At 42.0% G+C, this 14,962-nt stretch overlaps 2 protein-coding genes across 5 annotated transcripts in view; one reads left to right on the plus strand and one right to left on the minus strand.

Annotated features, from left to right (window-relative positions):
• The window catches only part of TJAP1 (tight junction associated protein 1), a 63,717-nt gene extending 51,442 nt beyond the window's left edge, over positions 1-12,275 (minus strand). For 2 of the 4 annotated variants that reach the window (XM_044449160.1, XM_044449333.1), the window contains exon 1: positions 11,942-12,275. The gene's annotated coding sequence lies outside the window, so the exon portion shown is untranslated. Of the gene's footprint in view, positions 1-11,782 lie in introns of all 4 variants that reach the window. The other 2 variants (XM_044449247.1, XM_044449417.1) reach the window with 2 other exon arrangements.
• The window catches only part of DLK2 (delta like non-canonical Notch ligand 2), a 65,132-nt gene that overhangs the window by 7,310 nt on the left and 42,860 nt on the right, over positions 1-14,962 (plus strand). The window lies entirely within an intron of this gene.

The raw sequence follows: 14,962 nt of genomic DNA on the forward strand, positions 1-14,962 counted from the left end.
TTTCCCTGCAGTGAAGAGTGCAGTGATTACTCTACCTCCAACTCCACAAAACAGAAACAAATATCATGTTTTCAGATGCAAATAATTTTAAGTGGCACTTAGTACAGGAAGCCAACCTTGGCACATGCTTCTTCCTTTGGAGAGCTTACAAGGAAGTGCATTGTAGGGATTTGGCCTGCTGCTCCCAAAACATTCCAAGATGCATGCCTCTGAATATGAACTGGAAGAAAAGGTAGGGTCAGAAGGTTTAGCTAAAATACCAAGTCCAATGAACTGTGAGATAAGCCAAGTGGCTGGTGTGAACCAGACCATGTCTGGTTCAGGGGGGTACACTGTAGAAAAGGGCCAGAGGAGAGGGAGTGTAACTTAATCAGTCCAGTTGTCCAACATCAGTTCAAAAGAGCTGACCAATTAAGTAACATCCAGTATCCCCACTGTCTGGCTCACAAGCAACATGAGCAAACTTCCCTGACCAAGGAACTAGTGTTGCTTGGTGGGGAAAAGAGGAGGGAGCTTCAGTTTGCAATCAACTTTGGCTTGGTCAGAACTCCATCCACAATTAGCTCATTTATTAACTTGATGGATTATTCTTGCTAATGACCTTTACTCGCTTTGCATCACAAAGTCAGTCCTGACTGGCCAGCTTCACATAATAAAACAGTACAGTTAGAAGCTGATCTGCTGGGAAGGGAAAGAGAGAGGAAAAGGAAAGATAAAATAGCTCCCAATGTGCATAGAGAGGAAGACATGGCAATGCATGATCAAGCATATTATATTTGAGAAGGTACATTGTGTGCAAATTGGGAGGGTATCTAAACAAAAGTAGGGACAGGGCAGAAGATGATCGGTGTACTGGAAAATATAGAAAATCATGACTAGATTTTTAACACATATACACATCACTTTCCCTCACCCTAAAGCATCAAAAATTATTGAAAAAATGCTGCAATGGAAACCCAGCAGTGGAAAGCAGAACACAGGTGTAAGTCCTCACTGGCCAAGTGGCTTTTACTGAAGGGAAACAGGGATGAAAAACTGGTCTTCCAGACCACTTCCTGAGAGACCAACTCCTCATTCGGACTATTTGTACAGCTGGCCCTGCTCAAAATGATTGTTTGAACTAAGACAAGGGCTGTCCCTCTCACATTAAAGGACAATAGGAGGGTGGAACTGTCCCCCAAGAATGCATATTCTTGTTGCCAAATCCCTCCCTTCTCTCAATCCACCCACCTGCTTTCAGTTCTGATGCCATCATGGGCTTAAAGGATCTTGATTTCAATAGATGAATGTCTTGAAATGAAACCTGAGTAGAAGACAAAGCCAACCCATGCAAAGGGCCAAATACACACACCCTTCAGCTCTCAAAACTACTGCAGAGTTTGGACAGCTGATGCTGCGGTCTCTCTGCTCAAACCGGGCATTTCCTGACACATACAGAGCAGCAGCTGAGGCTGTGACTTTCCCTAAGCCAGCTCCCTGGAGTGAGCGAAGTATGAAAAGACTAGAGAGGGAAGATTTTTTAAAATTCTCCTCTTTGCTCTACCCATCTGCAACATTTGTCAACAGACACCATTTACCCACTATAATACTTAACCTGTTTCTGCTTCCACAACTTACCAGAATCCTCTATTAGGTTCATTTGCCAGAATAATTCAGCAACCCTTTTCAGCAGGACGAGAGCAATATCAGACACTGCTGAAAGACTGGCAGGTCTGCAGTGTGTTACAGGACAAAAGATTTCAGCAAAAATAATGAAAGCAGCATGAGAAAAAGCTAGAACGTTCTCAATCATCTCCCCACAAGACAGCAGTTTCCAGGATCATTCTGACTAAAGTTCACTGCATGCTTGCAACGTGGAGTGACAAATTCCATAGTTTTCTGATCTCCTAGCAGAGTATCATTCTGAGAGCTGAGAAATTGCTAAGATCTTGACAGGAATTACTAGACTATTAAAGCAACATTAAGGACTAAGTTACAGGTATATCCATATCTGTAACATATTAATTGACATTTTTCTGATATGCAAATCATTTCATTTACTTCTAAGGATTTACATCTGAACAAACAGACTGTTCAGCAGAAGTCCAACACAATGGTTCAAACACACAAAAAGGCTCCAGCTAAGGTTAAGGCACCTCCCCTCCAGGCCTCATTGGCAGACTCCACATTTAAAAACAAAGGTGAAGAGGTTTCTTCTCAAACTTACAAATAATTTCCTGTATTTAATAAACTGCTTCAAGTGGCATTCTATAGCTGCAACCTTCAAAAAAGGAGATTTGGCATGTTCTGTTTGCATGTTTCCCATAATTTAGGTTTCTGCAAATAGTGGAATTCATTACAGTACAGAGAATGGCAACAATGATCAGGGGAGTGGACTAGCTCCCCTATGAGAAGCAGCTACAATTCAGACTGCTTAGCTTAGAAAAAAGGCAAGCAAGGGGAGACATGATAGAAGTGTTTAAAATAATCCATGGTGTGGAGAAAGTAGAAAGGGAGACATTTTTCTCCCTCTCCCATAACTCTTGAATCTGGGGTCATTCCATGAAACTGACTGGTAGGAGGCTTAGGATAGATAAAGAAATATTTCTTCACTGAACATATAGCTAAACTGTGGAATTTGCTGTCATGGGAAATGGTGATGGCAACCAATCTGGCTTTAAAAAGGGACTGGACAGAATCATGAGGGAGGAGGCTATCAGTAGTTACTAGCCTTGCAGGCTATGCACTTCCTCCTTTACCAGGGCAGGTGGAGGTATTGCATCCATCCTACTGTGTGAACAGCTGGTATGCCAATGTGTGTACTGAGTACTGGACTAGATGAGCCTAAGAGGGAAAATGTTATATAGTGCTGCAGTGCTGCAGACTTCACCATCAACTGCAGTCAGACTAACTGTTCCTGTGAATAAACAATCGTTCATAGGCAATCCTGTCCTGGAAAAAGTGTTCACAATTCCTGTCCCCACCTCATATATTCCGGTCTCCAGAAAGGTAACCTTTTCTCATGACACTGGCAGTATTCCTTCATTTCTGTCTTAGGGGTTGCCTCTAGGCTTCGGCAAAGGGATGAGTCCCTGTCCTAAGACTCCCACAGCCTCTCCAAATCTTCCTCCCAAACTTCAGGTCCTATAGCACTGATAGTCTTAACTCACAACTTCAAGTTCTGTAATCAGTCTGTCAGTCCTTTCAGTGGTGGATCTCAAACATCAGGTCAGAGGAATGCCCATCAAGGAAATTCAGCAAGCAGAACTGATTACCAATGTCAAATGCAGCAGTGCAGTAGAAGCAAAGGGCAGCTGGCCGAATGCCGAATCATCCAAGAACATCAGTTTTCTCAGAGCTGATCAATCCAAATGACTTTATTTTTAAAAACTGTTTAAATCCTTTGTCCACTGCAAAAGGCAATAAACTCCCAAGTCAGCAAACTAATATTAAAAGGTAGCAAAGTATCTTTTACTTTGTTTAGGATTAGGGTACAATAATACTGATCAAAATAGAAAGTATGGCAACTAAACCCTATTCAAACAAGAAAGGAAAGAAGAAATTGAAGATTTTCCTGCAAGAAGCTCTCTTATTCTTTTCCTCGGGAACAGAATTACACCCAGAATCTCTACAAACAAAACATACAAAAAGAAATCTTCAATGTACAAGTGAATAGGCTCAGTAATCAAACAACAAAACCGGTAAAAAGTAGACATCTTCCAAAAGGTAACAAAAAGCCAGGAGCAGACCTATTTGCCTCCCTATCCAACATAAGGTTGCCAAGTGTCAGAGAAGGTTTAACAGCTCAGGAAAATAGCAGAGGTAATTGATGACTAAAGGACAGAATAACATGCCTGTCCTCTCTACTTTTCTTCTACTCCAAGCTGTATCAGAAAGGTTCAGAAGTCAGGGAAGTTATTCCCATTATCCTTACATGGATTTTGGGCTGTAATTTACCATCTGGTAAGTGTGTCATTTTCCAACCAGAGATCACTTCTAAAGGTTCCAGACCTTCTGCACTAACCAAAGAATGCTAAAGCTAATTATATAAATGTCAAGAAGTATATTCATGCATTGCATGGATATCCCACAGAAGTGATAACAATGTATTTAGAATCCTACCATGCCTCAATATAATAATATGTGGAGAATTTCCCTACAATGATGCAACAAGTCCAGGATTAACTTGCTGTCAGTGGGTGTATAAGAATGCTATGATTTCTGAATGATGGCTTATCAGCTGTTGTCAAACTGAACATGCTCCAATAAGCAGACTTCTTCCTTGAGGTGCTTTCAGAAAATGGAGCCATATACCCAACAGCTTCCCACCTTCACGTTAACTTATTTTCTAAAGGTAGCAATAGAGACTATACCTGGCAGTGCTGGTCAGACCTCCATTCCAACCACTAGGCTCCATTTCATTCAAATTGTTTTTGAAGATAGTTTTCCTAGTGGCAGTCATATCAGCCCACAGGGTGTCAGACTTGTAAGTGCTCAAAATGAAAAAACAGTGATGCATTATCCATCAGGATGCAATGATGCTGCATCCACCTCACTCCTTTATGCAAGCTTACTGAAACTATTTTAAATGCTGTGTGTTAAAAGATGTTATATATTTATTATCTTGCATGTGTAGCTTAGAATTATTGCATACATCCCTGAGAATTAGATATTTAGCGATATAGAAATAAATATATCCCTTGGCTTTTCACAGTGGTCAAGAATTTGCAGGAGATGAGGGAACAGATCAGTGACAGATGACTCTGGGCACTTCCAGGTATGGCTTGGAAAGGCCTTACTGAAACTCTGTAGACAAAACTGAGCAAGACAGAACAATGTTCTGACTTTAGCTTGTTTGTAAGCAAATTTTAACTCTCACAGTGCTCAGCAGCCACTCTGAGCAACTTTTTTTATGGCACCCACAGGGTGGTGTGGATTACAGGGAGAGAAAATTGGGTCTAGACCTCCAGAAGTTGCCCATATAGATAAAACAAGCCCATTAAACAGAAATGATCTTCTGTTTCCTTCTCCCCCCCCCAAAAAAAAAAACATTCTGGGCAAGACAATATCCCTTTTTCTTATTGTACTGTAACTATTTAGAGCAGATGCGTAAGAATTGCCATCTTCCAGTACATGTGAATGAGGCTATGAAATGTTAAGCACTTCATTAATGAATATCGGGGGGGGGGGGATGCCCATGTGGTGCACTGTTTAAAAGTCTGGGACTGAGACTTGGGAAATCTGGGTTCTCATCCTCAGTCAGTCATGGTGCTAAATGGATTACTTTGGGCCAGTCACAGGCTCTCACTCCAAGCCACCTCACAGGGTTCTTGTTTTGACAGTAAGATTGAGAGGAAAATTATGTCAGCTGCCTTGAGTTCCTTGGAAGAAAAAATATTTACAGTGGAAATTAAATGTGATAAATAAAATAAGAAATAATAATCTAAATGTTCACCAAAGATGTCTTGCACTTCACATCTGAAGCACTTCCTGCATCTTTCCTGCTAACCGTCAGCAGTGGAACAAGTTATTTGAAAGAATGTAAAACAAGAATGATTGAGTCTGAAAGAGAGCAGGTGGGAAGAAGAGGAGGTGACAAATTGAGGCAAGTCTGAAGAGCATGTTGGGATGAAGAGAAGTGAGAGAGCATATGAACAGTGGGAGAAATGCACAGAAGACAGAGTTACTATGGTGGCAGAGGGAGCATTTTTATGTATTTCTTTACCAAAAGACTGCAAAGAAAAGTAGAAAGCATTCTCTTAAAACCAATTCACTATGTGGAAACTTAAGTCTACTCTTATTAGGCAAGGTACAACACAGTTTCTCTATAGATGACTTGTCTGTCATGTGACCAGTTCACAGGTAATACTTAACCAATATTTTTAAATATGGTCAGTTATATAAAACAGACACACTTGCTTATCACCAGACATTTCCTGTGCCAGAGTGTATTACATCTATGAGAGGTAAAGTCCAAACACAATAATAATCTCTACAACCTCAAATAGGAAATCTGAGAATGAGTCAATGACAAGACTTGGGCTCTGATGGCCAGAGGAGTGGTGGAATTTCCCTCTCTAGCAAAGTTTATTGGGAGGAGAGATTATATTCTATCAGAAATTATTCAAGAAAAATCTGCCAGGGCAGTTGCTTAGTCTGAAGGTCAATACCGACCAAGCCCTTCAATCATAATCATTCTGCTTTGATTCAATTCCATTGTTTGACAGCAGTAGGAGAAAAGCTCAAGTTATGAGACATACAAATCGTATTACTGGAAAACCACAAATAGTATTAACAGACTCTAGCAGAGGCATTTCAGCTTTTTAAAATGAGGGGACACAACTACACAAAATCAGGGAAACAACTCCATGATCACTGATTAGCAGAAATGAGGAGATTCATTTGGAGAATGCCAGATTTGGCTCCAAAGTCTAAGGTTTCCCATCCCTCTAACAGAGGAATGTACCAATTACTTTGATTTTATAACAGGACTGCCTTAGAACTTGACAGCCACCAGCATGTATCATTCCATCTCAAGACAGTATTAAAGATTACACTGATTGATTGATTACTTTTATATTCAGTAGTATTGTAAAAACTCTCAATTGTGGCCCACACTGCAGACTCAGCTATTTTAGAAAATAAATATTCATCTCTAGCATGTTCTTAAACACATGAACTATAAAAAAGTGGTAGCACCTGAAGTCAAAGACCATATGTGAGAATTATACTTTTCAGCATGCAAACAACAACATGAGACATGATTAAGATTGCCAGCTCAAATACCAATATTAATAAATGGCTGTAATTATTTCTGCACTGACAAACCATGGTGAATAGTAAATGCACTCCCCTAAAAAGCAGGTGAAAACTTCTTACTTACTTCTGAATTAGCTACAGAATTATCTTGTGACATTAGGCTGCTTTTGTTCACCCCCCGCCACAAAAAAAGCCCACTATTACTCTTCACTCTTGCACTGCTCTCCTCAAACTCTCCTCCTTCTCTGCAAGCCTGATCTGTACAACCTGGTTTGCACAATCACTGGAGCACCCCTAGGCACCAGGCTGTTCACTACTACAGCTTCTCAAATTGCCCAAGCCCAGCAAGTTAACAAACCACAACACAACCCTACAATGGGCCATTAATTAAGGGTATTAAGCATCCTAAAAACCATCCTCAGACAACAAAAAAAGCTGCACCCAGCAAGAGCAATTATGAAAGTCAGCCAGCATGAACCAGATGGTTAACAAGTTACTGTGACCTGTTAACCATCCTCTGATTGTGCAAACCAAGACACCTTCTGACGTCAAAGCAATACATGAGCAGCGTACAATCAGGCAGCTGAGAACCAGTGAAAATTCGAATTTCATGAGCAAATATGATATTACAAGCATGGCGGTTTGTTAGTATAGATCACTTGGATGATTTCATATTGTTTTGATGAGAAGGAATATATGCCACTACTTACATGGGTGATTATTTTAACATGCACTCTCTCTCATAGCTTGGTAGACTGTGTACATATTAGAATGCAGTTAAACTGAACCATGATATACTTGTGTTTCTTTTTTACAACTGAGGTAAAAAATGCATTGCACAGAAGACCCATATACCCAAGTTGTTATGTACTCTCAAGTCATCTCCAACTTATGGCAACTCTATAAATGAATACCCTCCAAAATATCCTGTCCTTAACAGTCCTGCTCAGTTCTTGTAAATTCAGGGCTGTGACATCCTTTATGGAATTGATCCATAGCATAGTTGGTCTTCCTTCTCTTCTTCTGACTCTGACTTTCCTTAGCACAATTGTCTTCTCCACTGACTCTTGCCTTCTCATCATGTGCCCAAATTAGGACAGGTTCAGTTTTTTCATGTCTTCTTCCAGGCAAAGGTCTGGCTTTCTAGTCAAGGGTATTGCTCTCCTTCAGCACCATGTTTCAAACACAGCAATTTTCTTCCTGTCAGCCTTCATCCCCAGATAAACCATTACCTACACTAGAGAAGCTATCATTCCTTTTAGCAAAGCAGAAAAGAGCTTTCAGCAAACTTGCATACACTAGGACAGCAGTTAATTCAATCCATACCTACCTTACACATGAAAATCGCATATTTAGTTTATGCCAGATCATATGCCAAGAAAAACCATGAACCATTACTTGACTTTTATTTCACTCTCTAGAACAAATGAATTCTCCAGGACAAACATACAGTACTGAGAGCCAAGGCCTTTCTTGCTCGCTTTAGCCAAAGACATGCATTCAAGCATCTCTCCGAACATAATCATTCAATACTCGAATCATTTTTCCTCACCACTGAAACATCACATCTTTTTTTCTGTTCTCATTTGTGACTACCTCCTCTAGTTGGACTTATTTATTCAAAATGTTTAATTTATCTTAGCATTCATAACTACATAACCTTTTACTCTGGATAATCTGGAATAATTATAATCCTGGAACTACATTCAAAATTATCACAGTAGACTTCTAATCTCTACATAACACCACCCATAACTACATATAGTACATATGTAGCAGCAGAATCAAGCATTTTGCCACTCTTTAACTACTCTTATTATCATAGCCTGTTGCAGGCAGAATCCTATGGGTTGTGCCTTCAAGAAACAGAAGCTTTTGAATGTACAGGATTCCATGTATCCAATTCCCTGCTGCAATGAGGGTAAGAGAAGCAGCAGCCGCAATCCTCACCTCCCCATCCTCTGAACATGGCATTTTTCGCTAGACAGCTTCTTCCAGCAATGGTGCTTCAGAGGAGTACACAAGTAAGTTGGAAAAGATTTAGGATGGCTTTCCAGTCCCCTCCATATCCTCCAAAACACCCCCTTTCCCCCCTCTCCAAGGTCATTTTTTCAATCTTGGAAGCCAACCAGCACAGTTCTTTCAGTAACAGCTGTGAGGCAGATGGCTCTCTGCCTACCACATTCAAGGTTAAAGTGAGGACAGACGAGACAATTTCCACTATCCTCTAACACCTCAGACAAAATCTAGGTGCAACAGGACCGCTCCGTTCAAGCATTTTAAGATGTAGTTCATTCAAACAATAATTTTAACTGTCACTTCTTTAAGCTCCAGTGGTCCTTTTAGTATTACTTTTTCCATCTTTTATCCTTTGGGTTTAAGGCATCATCAAGTTATACTTACGTCAAACTATCCGTTGCAAAATAACCCATTGGTCAGCATCGTTCCTAGAGGAGGACAAATCTACTTCACTAATGTTCATCCACTCCCTACAATTCAGCCAAAATTTTGGCAGATATAGTTCAGTTCCATCCCTTGGCACCCAGTGCTGCCCTCATATAGTCCTGTGTCAGCCCTAGGCCAAAGGGCCCAGCCCTAAATGCAAGCACCGTCTAGCCTCACCAAGGTACTCCAATCTCACCAATAGGCCCACAGGGCTCTCTGCTTCAGTTATGACCCAATTTTGTTGGCTCCTGATTCTTTGATGGCATTTCCATAACTTTGAAACTGGTTCAAAGTGGTACAGTTGGGTAAATTTTAGACTTCTGTTCTTATGGGAGCCTCCTTTAAATGGTAGTGTGTAAGGCTGACACCAGGTTTCTGTAAGCCCTTGAACAACAGGATCATCATTGGAATCCCTTTTGCACTACACTTTCAACACCATCCAGTCCTCTTATAATCACACTCCTTCCTTGTTTGGCTTCAACCTGTTAAAATATAATTATTTTAAACATGACTTATTCTCCCTTCTCCTCCCAACATGCACTTCCTCTCTGCCATCCAACTCTACTGTCTTCTGATGCACACTCTTACATTGACCTGCTTGTGTTTTACCTGGAGTATTTTTACATGAACAACCATAAATATAGCATCCCAGCAGTAGTTTAAACAATAAAAATCCTTTCTACCATTCCATTTAGCTGGTTGTTTAGACCAGGCCTGAGTTCATATGCATGTGTGATGAGACACACCCCTATGCGTTTTCTGTGTCCTGAAAAACTCCCTAGAACCTTTTGAAAAAAAGTTCCTCAGCAGATGCATAATGAGTTTTGTCAAGTTAAGAAATTTGGAAACCACTAAACTAGTGAAATGGTACAGGCACACAGAACTAATCAGAAAAAGCTGATATTCTAACAGCTACAGATCTATTAAAAATAAAGGACGACCCTCCTGTATAACTTATAACTTCTCCTACCGATGACCCAAACAGTCCTTAGCCTACAGTGGTTGGGTATGTGCAAAGTGCACCCCGATATCTAAAGGTCACCAGTACTGAGTAACCAAGCCATATATGCCCTTTAGAGCATATAACATAAAAGCAGAGCTTCTTCTTTTAACATCTACATAGCACCCCCTCTCCTGCTTTAAATCTCATTTCAGATCCCCTCTCCCCAGACACACATGCTTCCATTTGTTCCTTGGTGTTTTTTTCTTACTCCTTGTTCCCATTGCAAACAACCTTTACATATATGTAACTAAATTTACTACATCTGTCTTTATGTTTCTTTGTCTTTCTCCTGGTTTATTTCCACAATGTCTCTCTTACACTATAAACTCCTTTTTGGGCACTGCCTATAGTCTGCCTATGTAACACCGTAAGGTTCTGTATATAGCTTATAATACATAAATTTTAAAAATCACAGCGCTACAAAAATATTTCATCTTAAGTATCCACTCAAAACTACATTAAAAAAGCAAATCCATAGGAGACATGGGAGAAGTGTTCAGAGACTGACTGAAGATTCTGTCACAAGCAGAAATCTTTTACAGAGTCATAAGTTATCTCAGAAACTACCAAAATGGAACAAACACTAGCAAACTCAAAATGATAAATGTGTGTGTGGTAGGTGGAATACTTAGGCATTACCTTTGCAAACTATAAATTGAAGAGTGCATTCCTCGTAATGGGTTGCTACCCTCTCCCACAAGCTTATTCATATATATCCCATCCTCATTCATCTTCTTTCCACACACAAATAAGCAAGATCTTTTTTCTCCAACTGAAGAGGCAAAATGTGTTGGGCATGGGGAGATAAAGATCTGTAGCAGAAAATTACAAGTGAAATGAGGACCAAACATGATGTCAGGATGATGCTGGTTTCAGCAGCTAGAGGGTTTGGCCAATGTAAGTGTAGGTGTATATAGCCCATCTATGAGCTCACCAGTGTAGTTCTGTGTTACATTAGACTTTAGGAGTCCCAAGTGCAGCTCACCTCAGCCATGATGTTCAAGTGTGTAATTCCAAGCCAATAGTTATGTCTCAGCCCAACCTATCTCTCAGGCTTGTTGGTGGAATAAAATAGGAGGGGGCAATTTAGGCTGCTTTCAGCTTCTTCATGGCAGAATATAAAAGTAATTTCTAAAAGTGTAATCCACATGATTTCTGCATCAAGGTATCTAAGAGCTGCTTTCCTGACACTTTCAGAAGCTGACTGTTCTGGGATCTTTCTCCTTCTTTAACTATTTGACCACTTCCCAAGGCAAGTCACATTTAGCCTCCATTTTAGTTTGCCACATTTCCTCTCGGTGGGCGGCTCAGCTCTGGGAATCTATTCCCCCACAACTATCAATACTACTTCCAATCCCAAGTAGCTCCCACAGAAACCTCAGCTCCATCACAGGTGCAGCGAGGAAGACAGAAAAGCACCGCGAGCAAAGGGAATAGGGCAGGGGGAAGCGAGGGACGGACGCCGGCATCAAGCGTTGTACGAGATGGTATCACTTCCCCCACACGGATTTGACTGCGTCGCCCGACGCCCCCGCCCCAACCCCGAGCTACGTTTGCGCACAAGGTTTCTTGGGGATGGTGCTAACTATACCGTACCTTTCTTCTTGGGAGGAGGAAGTTCAGGTACTCCAGCCGCAGCAAAAGCTGGAGACTGGAGCCAAGGCTAGGCTAGTTCCCGCCCATTTCCCCTCCTACCCGGACGGTTCAGTAGCTGCGAGAGAAGGGACCTTCTCCGGGGTTACTTTTGAGGATTACCTCGACAGGTTCGGGCTCTGAAGCGAAGAAGCGCCACCGGGAGGAAGCTGCAATGAGCTCTTGGCAGCAACGCGAAAGAAGCCCCCGCAGCTCTTCAAACTGTGGAGCGTTTGTGACTATTATGCACTGAGGGGCGCCGGGGGGTTAAGAGGCCTTCTGCTCACTCGGCTGCGCTGGACGGGCGTACTTCTGCCCGACGCCCGGCCCTGACGGCGCCATTGAGAAAGCGCTCAGCACCCGCCGCAAACTTTACCTCCCCCACCCAGCCACCCACCCAGCCAACCAACTAACTCGACCAGGACCCATGCGCTCGGTTCAGGCCGCCATTTTGCCGCGGGGCATGCTGGGTAATCCAGTGGAATCCCCACGTACAGGCGTAGTTGCATCATCACCCCGAAAATAGGGGGGCAGCCGCTCGGCGCGGAGGGGTGGGAAAGTGGGGGCGAACGTCGGAAAACTTTGAGATGGTAACCAGTGTTGCTACGGGGGGCGGGGGGAATAAGGTGAAGCCGGGCTGAAGTCTAAAGAAAGACTTTTCACATACATTTTAAAAATATCAGACTTGCTTCGGGTGTTTGTTCTACTTAGAGCAGTCCTATTCAAATAAATGGGACTTGTTAAGATTAACAACTTGGGCACGGCTCTGTGTCATTGAGAACCCACAGCTTGCTTGCTTTATTTATTTATTTGTTTAACATGACCTTATATCAGGGGTCTCAAACTCAACTTACCTGGGGGCTGATGGAAGCAGAGTCTGGGTGAGGCTGGGCCGCATCAAGTATTCACTGCGGTGGTGGTGGGCGGCTCATCCCTCGTCGCTCCAGGAGGCCAGCCCGGCCGCCGCGGGTGCTTTGAAGGCCACAGGGCCCCTCCCCCGTGCCCCACCCGTCCGGCGCACAGCTTAGAGGGAACAGTGCGCCCAGGGTAACGACTCATGCAGGTGCGTGTGAGAAAAACGCACGGGCTGCACTATCACTAAACTTTGATATCAAGTGGGGGGCCACAAAATATCATCCCACGGGCCGCAATTGGCCCGCGGGCCGTGAGTTTGAGACCCCTGCCTTATATCGTTCAAATAACGTTTCTGTAGTGGAATACTGACCATACTCAGCGGCCCACTGAGTGGGCTTAAGCAGGTTACACTTCTCCGCACCTTTTTGGGAATGAAACTGAAAAAAGATAATTGGGACTTACGGTAAACATGCCCAAGTGAATGGCTATTTTGGACTCTTAATCTGCGGTGAGTTTTACAGTTACCTTCACCCCAAGCCTGTGAGACACATCACTGAAGCTAGAGGTTTCTTTTTTCGCATAAACTTAGAAATTCCAAATAATTTCCAAAATTTTTGAAAACAAAAGAATGTCACTTTAAAAGATAGCACCTTTAGAATGCGTTCTGATGCAGTTTTAGACCAAAAAGCGCCACAACAGCCAGCATTCTCCAGCCAGCCATTGCTGAAGCTTTTTCCTGCCTAAATGTACATTGAATTGCACTCTCATTGAGGCATAAACTTATGAACCAGTACCTATTTCATCAGATGCATAAAGTATTATCACTTGGTATATCACAGGCATGTTGAACCTCAGGCCAGCAAGTCAAATCCAGCCTGTCTGAAGTCCCAACTATGCTAAAATGTTGTACTATTCTAAAAGGTTAGGGCATCCTTCCTCAGCCTGTTGCCCTTCAGATGTCTTGGACTTCAGCTCCCATTAGCCCCTGTCAGCATGGGCAATCATCAGAAATTGTGGGAATTATTGTCCAACAACACCTGGATTGTTGTCTGTAAGGGAGGTAAACCACTCACATCCTTTGGGAGAGAAGTGTCATTGAGTTATCATTTAATTTTTAGCTGGAAGCTGAAGGAGACAATGCTGTCTCTTATGTTGCCTAAAGTTGGAGATAAACCTAAAGAGCAAGTGAATTTTACATTTTCAAAAATGGAGGGTTCAGCCATGGTACCAATCATCTTTACTCCAACCATTCAGAATGTAATCTTAAACTTGTATGACATCTAGTTGAGCCTACTTGACTTGAGCCTACATCTCTTCCTCTACTGCATCTTCAGACTCTAACCATGCAGATTTTGTGGCTTCATTTTTCATGACTTTAACTTCTTTTTACCCACTTGGGCTGCAATCCTATGCATGTTTAGGCAGAAAAAAGTCCTACAGCTCCTAGCATTCTCCAGCTAACCATGCTTGTTGCTGAATGATGGGATGTGTAGGCTTTTTTCCTGCATAAGAATACATAAGAGTATGTAATTAACCTATTTGTAATGCCTTGCCTGATGAAATTTGAAGATCTTGAAAGCTTGCCTCTAATTTTGTGCATATTTGATTGGTCATAATAAAGGTATTGCCTCATGATAGATTCTGGTAGTTCTCATGAACAAGCCTAGCTTCCTTTATTTTATTTGATCTGTCACTTGTTTTTCTATAGTAGGCAATTCACTTGGTATCACTCTCATGTTGAACTGTTTCCTTGCACCATTGTATTTTTTAAATGCCTGATATAAATCCTACAGGTGAGGAACTTTACCTAGGGAATTGAATCAAGTGCAATTCTATCATAAAATTTAGTTGTGGCCAATGGACACACCCATGGGAAGGAGAACTGCTATGAAATGTCAACAGCTGTGGTGACTGGGGACAATAGGCATTGTAGTCCAACCATTCTGGAGGGTGCCAGATTCAGGGAGTTTGATGTACATTCACAGTGTTGGCTCCTACAAACTTCAGACCTCTTTACCAGACTTGGGAGGACACTGGCGGGCAGAAAGCAGGTAGAGCAAAGCTAGCACTTCTTTGTCTTTCAGCAGCCCTACAGAAGCTGGTTTTAATCTCCGTAATATTTTTGTGATGCTTGGTAGTGAGCATAAGTTCAAGATTGTTTTCTGAAACACCATATAGTTTTTGGCTGATGCCCTTGGCTGTTTATTTCTCTCACTCACCAGATCAAGCAAACATTTAGTGTTACACATATAGTGAGCTTTGGAACACATGCAGATGTGTATTTGTATA

Source organism: Varanus komodoensis, unplaced genomic scaffold, assembly GCF_004798865.1.
Source record: "Varanus komodoensis strain SLA01 unplaced genomic scaffold, ASM479886v1 scaffold1, whole genome shotgun sequence".
Lineage (NCBI taxonomy): Eukaryota > Metazoa > Chordata > Lepidosauria > Squamata > Varanidae > Varanus > Varanus komodoensis.